Here is a 6,993-nt window from a genome sequence, read left to right on the forward strand (position 1 = left end):
TTTTGAATACAGACATACTATGATTATGACGATCTGTTCAAAGATTATGCTGTGAGAAAAAAACACCAATTTTCATGTTCTCTCTCAATGGGAGGTTAAGAAAACTCAGGATATTCCCCCATTTACCTTTTGGTTGATTCACCAATTGAAGAGCAATGAGTATAAAACCTAATATCTAAATCCTTCATAGCCATAATGATATTTTAAATCTCACTTGGATAAATTTTCATCCCGAACTGTATTCTGTTGCTTCATAGGAATGTATTAAAAGCATTGCAAAGATTAATGAAAATAATGAAGCATATTTAACTTGAGTATACATGTTTCATATTACCATTTCTTGGAAGTGTTCTTTCTGAAAAAAAACAAAAGGTCCTAGGAGACAACTGTGGTTGATAGCACATTTTGAGCTACTCCACTGTTCCAAGACCCTGCAGAAGGCAAGGTGAAGGGATGGTGGAAAGAGATGCTGTGGTATGGGAAACAGGTACATTTGAGAAGTTCAGAGAACCTTCTCTTAACTGCTCCTGCATGTTCCCTTCTTCCAAGCCTCCTTTCTCATGTCGAGTCCTTCTCTCAGGTCTGTATCTCTCTATTGGAAGGATAGGAAAGAATTTAGGTTGTTACCGTCAACCTTTTAAAAGAAAAGGTAAGCAATTCAGACAGCAAAATGGAGTTTATTCAGAAATAGCAGAGGAATTGCAATTCGAGACAAGCAGACTATGTCGAACCATTGGCAAGTCCAGAGAACAGAGGAGGAGCGTGTCCTTTTATAGAGGAAAGGAGGAAGTTGGGGGAGGGGGGCAGTTGTTTGAACAAAAGTTCACTGGAGGAAAATAGGAGTTTGAAGTGGTGACGGTTTTTCATTGGCCGCCGGGGAGTGCAGCTTGCTGCTGCCAAGTGGATAGGAAGTCTTCCTTCTTCCTGCTGAACTGTGCAAGCTGCGATGAGTGATACGTGCGTGAGAGCTCTCCCTTCACGGGTCCCTGGTTCCAAGTTGAAGTTAGGTTTCCTTATACATTTTCACATTAGTAGTCTATCCAGGGATAACTAGCTTGCTTTGTTCCTCAAAGTTTCGGGCCTTAATCCGTAAGCATAGGTGAATGGTAAGCAAAGGCCACAGAGGATAATCCACCTGTGTCTTTCTTACCTACCATCTCAGCACACACCTAAGACATTTCTTGGTGCACTCCTCTTGCACACGCTGCTTAGACTTGGAAAGGAAATTTCAAAGGAGCGACTCATGAAGCAGTTCCCGCTTGGGTGGTAGAAAGCAGACACGGGTTTTTTACTATTTTTGCCTTGGAAGAAGTCCAAGACTCCTTCACTTGTTCAGTGTTTTCAGGCATCTGGCCCACGTGGTGCTGACGGCAACTTCCTCTACTGGCCCTGATGTAAGGCTTTCTCTAGGTAGCATTTTCTGCAGCCTTTGTGCAGAGCACAATGGCTCTGAGCATTGTGCTCTTAGAGAGTCGTCACCGTCACCGTGTTTACCCACTTGAATACTATCTCTGTCTCTTTCTTGTTGAAAGTGGGGTTAGAGGTTAATGAAGGACATTGTGATCTTTAACTCCAGGGTGACTGTGTTATCCCCTTGTCTCTGGATGAACACCTCCACACCTCCTAGGCTGCACCCCTTACTTCCTGTGTCTCACTATTCCCAAATATTCTAAGAATAGAAAGGTCTTTACAACCTTGACTCTGTGTGACATGAGATAAGGGGTGATGGTCTGTGTAAAGCATACATATATTTTCTTTTTCAGGGGGTGTCTCGACCCCAGTCTTGTCCTCTGAATCAGTAGTACAGTGCCTCAAAAAGCCCTCAGAACCACGTCTGCCTGCCAAGGTAATACAGAATATGTCTTCCATTTGTTATTCAGATAGTCAGTTCTTCTTGCAATTGCCATTTACTGATTCCCATCTGTTAGAGGTTTTCCTTGTACCCAATGGCAGTTGAAACAGATTGTGAATGTAACAGAAAATGTTTTCTTGGCACAGAAAAGGAGTATTTGTTTTAATTGACAAGGTGTAACATTTATGAGATAAAAATGAATTTTAGCCACCTCATTTATTTTACTTCAGTCTATTCAAGACAATTATTGGCATTTAGGTATATATAGAGTAACCTTAGGAAATTTTGGAAAAGAGAAAAAGAACTCTCAGGAAACTCATTTCAAGCTTGCTGATTTGAAAACTTTCAGGGAAATAGCAGATTTGGAGAATGGGGAGGGAGACTTAGGGTGGTAGAGGAAATTCTTAGTGTCTTATGTGCTGCTATAATTATCTAATTTTTTTAGAAAATAAAGGAGTGTTATTATTTTAGAAAAGCAATTTCCCCTGCTCGGCAATGATAAATAAATCATTTTATTACAAATGAGCCTGAAGTCAATGCTTTCAAATGAGAAAAAAAAAATCAATCCCCTATTTCTCCTTAAGAATGATCATTTATTTGATGAGTATCTTTCATCTGATAATGATTTTTTAAATCTTATTTCTTGCTACCCTCATGAGTAGTAGAATATATTGAACAGTAAAATGCTAAGCAATTTTTGAGGTTAGGCACTTATCCCAGTTAATAAGTGAACTGAGGGTACCAGATTCATACTGGATTAGACTATTTTAAAGGGATATTAGGAAGATGCCCCCCACCAAAAAGTATTTTTAAAAAGTAAAGTTGAAATGTAGTAAAAAGAATTAAAGTTGAAATTAACTATTCTTATCAATGGGAAGGCCTTGTATTTTTCCCAAAGGAAATAAAGTGATTTCAACCTTATGAGATCATTTTATTAGAAAGAAAAAAGGAACACAAGGGAACATGGTTCTATCCCATTTGTAACCCAGTGAGGCTCATTAAATCATTATATGATGCTAAAATGAGAAAGAAGTATCCATAATGCATCCCACTTTTCAATTTTGGAAAACATTTGGTACAATTTGAAAGAACCCAAGGCAAAGGTACTATGGTACAGGAAGCAAGATTTTGATAGATACTAGTATTTTTAAGCCCCAAGGGACCCATCGAATGTCCTTTGAGAGTCAGAGTATGAGAAAACACCTACTATATATTCTGTCTTCATGTAGCAGTGTTATCCAACCATTTCCCTGCCTCCTTGAAACCTTTGTCTTCATCTGACAGACCATTTGCCCAGAGCTGTTAGCCTACTTTTCTAATTGGTTTAGGAGTGAGGGTGCCAAAGAGGAGCATGAGGATGTAGGACCACAGGAACCCTCTGAGAAGTGTCCCCGCAGTAATCACTACCTTTCCTGACTAAGCAGACAAATGCCCCTGTGCGTGCATGCTTGCAAATTTCCAAAAGCAAGACTTCTTATACTAAAATAACTTTTCCTAAATGGCATGTACAAATACAGGATTTTCCCCCTGTCACTTTGATTAATGCTGTTTGGATTCTCATAAACCACCTAATAATTGACAAAGGGGGAGGGGGAGTCAGAATGTCTACAGGGATGACCCTTCACATTCCAGACCTGGCTTCATGGGGTGCTGGCATTCAGAAAATGTTCTTTAATCTGTTTCCCATTGACCTTTCAAATCCTGTTAATTGCTTGTACAGTAAGCATTAAAAGTCAAGCCTGGCAAAACCAAGAAAGCTGAAAGTTTTCATTCAAAGGATGAAACAAATGACAGGAACCATGTCGAATGTGGGCCAGGTGGGAAACATGGGACATTGGCTAGGAGACTGTTCAGTAGAGAGGAAATGGACTCATTCAGGTTGACCCCAAGGGGAACTCAGGAGACAGTAGTCGTCTCTGGGAGAAATTACTGGGACCCTTGACACCTCAAATCTGTAACAAAGATAAACTATCAATTCATGGAAATACTTTCAAGAAGATTCAAATATCAGATGGTATTGGGTTATTTTGTACTTATTTCTGACTTCAAGCTTCTGTATCCTATTCTGAAATTACTGTTTACTTCAAAACTTATCTTTAACATTCTATTAAAAATTTTGACATGAGTTTGAATTTCAGTTTATAAGGAAAACTCAGGCATGAGTGATTTTTTAAAAAAATCACATATCCTAATCCCTGGTACTTGCCACATAACATTTATAATGTTCCTTCCTATAAATTGGTTCAATATTCCCTATCATTAAAGGGAGAATTAGTGAATGTTTTACCAAATTATTTTGGGCTTAGAGTCTGTTCTGCCAAATTTCAAAATTTGGATAAAATTGACTTTGGCCATAGAAAGTAGATAGCTATTGGGGCACCAGGGTGGCTCAGTCGGCTAAGCATCAGACTTCGGCTCAGGTCATGATCTCATGGTTCATGAGTTCGAGCCCCACATCGGGCTCTGTGCTGACAGCTCGTAGCCTGGAGCCTGCTTCAGATTGTGTGTCTCCCTCTCTCTCTGCCCCTCCCCCAAGAGAGTTTTGTCCCTCTCTCTCTCTCCCACTCTGTCAATAAAATAAATAAATAAATAAATAAATAAATAAAACAGTAACTCTGACTCCACATCCCCACTCAGACCTCACTCACCACAACACTGCAGCACCTGGGGATTGTGAATCGGCACACTCAGGGGTGCCCTGCTTCCCTCCCTTGTGCCAAAAGATCAGGAGCCACTGAGCCACAAGGTAGATGGCTTTATTCCTGTGGAGGGAGGAGACTCTCCTCTCTGGGAGGAGAATCTAAACACTCAGACAGAAGCATGTTATTGAAATGGAGCTCCAGAAAATTATAGCTTTCCAGATGCTACTCTGTGGAGGCTTTGCTGTGCATCCTCATTAATAATTAGTGGGTAATAGAAGAAAACCATCTGGGCACTGAGACCTATGATCTATGAAAGGTGCTGTGGAAAAGCAAACTGTGATATAGGGATTTGAACTGCCTGTGCCCCTTTCTTCCACCCCCATCCAGGCAAAAGCAGATACAAAAGAAGAGAAGTCACATGGCGTTATCTCCAAAAGACTCTGCTTATCTTGAATACTTGAAAAACAGAATGAGTCTTGATGAGGAAGAATTACAGTCTTAGCATATTCAGGACGCCCTGGCTACCTCAGTAAGGCATGTTGAATAGGGCATCTGGTGAGAGATGGTGAATCCTTCAAGCAGCCACTGTTCATCTTGCTCCCACCACATGGAAGCCACTATAATAGACATTCAGACAAATAAAGAGGAAGATCGATATGAAAATCTCTGCCTGCAGTGAGTTTCTTTCTTTCCCAATTAGGTAGAGGAGAGAGCAATGTAAGGCAGTAAGTGTAAGAAAGAAAGATAAAAGTTACGCTCTGATACAGGCAAAACAAGCAGTGGAAGATGAAAGAAGGGAGGTTAATTTCGAATAAGGGTAGTGGTGGAAACTTCAGTGAGAACATGCCATCTGAGAGAGATCTTGCAAGGTGATGTGGAAGAAAAGAGGTAAAGATAGAATAAGGGAGAGCATGAGCAAAGGATGAGTTAGGAGTTTTCTTAACATTTTAAGGAAAAGAAGTTCAGTCCTCTTTTGTGCTCGAACACAGAAGAGCTAGACAGAAGGATCTGGAAAGAAACTTAGAAAGGTAGAGTTAGGGCAAATTATACAAGACCACAAGATCTGGAAAATAAGGCTAGAACTTTCAACCTTATACCACAAGCAAGACAAAGCTAATATGGTTTTGTATGCGTGTGTGTGCTGGAAGTTTAGCTTAGCTACCTGATGGTAGTGCTGCCTCCGCATTCATTTTATTTGGCCAAGCAGGCTGCGGTGACCTTAACCTGATACTAGCCCCTCAAGCACATGACCTAAATAGCAGCTCTCAGAGTCACCAGGTAGAGAGAGAGGTAGTGAGGGCCAGATGGAGACCACACTAAGGAACACAAGGATTTGAGCCTAAGCAACCAGGCTTGTTGTTACTGTGATAGGCTAAGTAGGGATTAGTGAGGACAATGGTAATGTGACTACCACAGAGAAAGTCAATATTAGGTAAAGCAGAGCCACTGAGATATGAACTCAAGAGAGAAAGGGTGACGCTGAACTTGAGTTTGGGGAAGGAGAAAATGGCAGTACCATCAGTTGCAAAACCAAACCCCGTGAAAGAGCAGGATCAAAGAGGAAGGTGATCTTTGAACAGGCCCATTCCCCTTACAGTGTTTAACTTCATGCTACAGGATCACCATTGCTGGAGCCCTCCCTCAGAATGAAGGGGCACAGCGGCATGGAGTCTGTATACTCCAATGTATTACGTAAATCTCAAAGAACTAGAGAGAACTGTTATTAAAGAGAAGGAAGGAAGACTGATAGGAAATTTGTAAAAGGAATAGGAAAGTTATAGGTAGGAAAGTTATAAAAATGAACTTGAGTGATTTAAAACTGGTTAAAACCAGCATGCTGAAAATTTTGTTACTAAAAATTTTAAATGAGACCATATTGAGTAGATCTCTCCAAAGCAGAACAAGAGAACCACTAATTTCCCTTCTGATTACATGATTATATAATTTTATGAGAGCAGGTTAACTTTTGCTTTAAATATAATTGCTGGGTAATAGGAGTATGAACCAAATACGGAGAATTTGAAATAAAAAAGCGTCTGTATTCCCAACTCCACAAAATCTGTGCCAACTGATTATAGATAATAAAATATTTTATGTATGTATTTAAAAGAAGATAATTAATAGATGTAACAACTATTGTCAAATTAGCCAAATTTATACTCTTGGTTTCCAATTTTCACTTCTCTGCAGAAAGTAGAATTATTCTTAGCAGTTAGTAACATAAGTCTCAAAGGATATATGAAGTCTTTACTTTGATTTATAAGCTTCAGTGTTAATTAAACTAATGCCAACTATGCCAACAGTCTGCAGATCCTCTGACAAATAGCAATGTAAATGACAGACCTGGCTCATGCACAAATAGATGGAGGCTTGCCTGATGTTTAAAAGGTATTTCACAGATTTGGCCATATAATACTTAATCTATAACTGCTCATTTTATCTTGGAAAATGCTGTCTATAAAATCCTGGAGAGAAATCACCCTGGAGTACAGACTGGCT

General features: G+C 39.8%; 1 long non-coding RNA gene across 5 annotated transcripts in view; it reads left to right on the forward strand.

Moving 5' to 3' along the window:
• Positions 1-5,157, forward strand: part of LOC113604651 (uncharacterized) — a 124,913-nt gene extending 119,756 nt beyond the window's left edge. For all 5 annotated transcript variants that reach the window (XR_008295860.1, XR_008295859.1, XR_008295858.1 and 2 more), the window contains 2 exons: positions 1,764-1,846; positions 4,882-5,157. This is a non-coding gene — a long non-coding RNA (uncharacterized LOC113604651). The remainder of the gene's footprint in view (positions 1-1,763; positions 1,847-4,881) is intronic.
• Positions 5,158-6,993: the final 1,836 nt, after the last annotated feature.

The sequence above is a fragment of the Acinonyx jubatus genome, chromosome B1 (assembly GCF_027475565.1).
Source record: "Acinonyx jubatus isolate Ajub_Pintada_27869175 chromosome B1, VMU_Ajub_asm_v1.0, whole genome shotgun sequence".
Lineage (NCBI taxonomy): Eukaryota > Metazoa > Chordata > Mammalia > Carnivora > Felidae > Acinonyx > Acinonyx jubatus.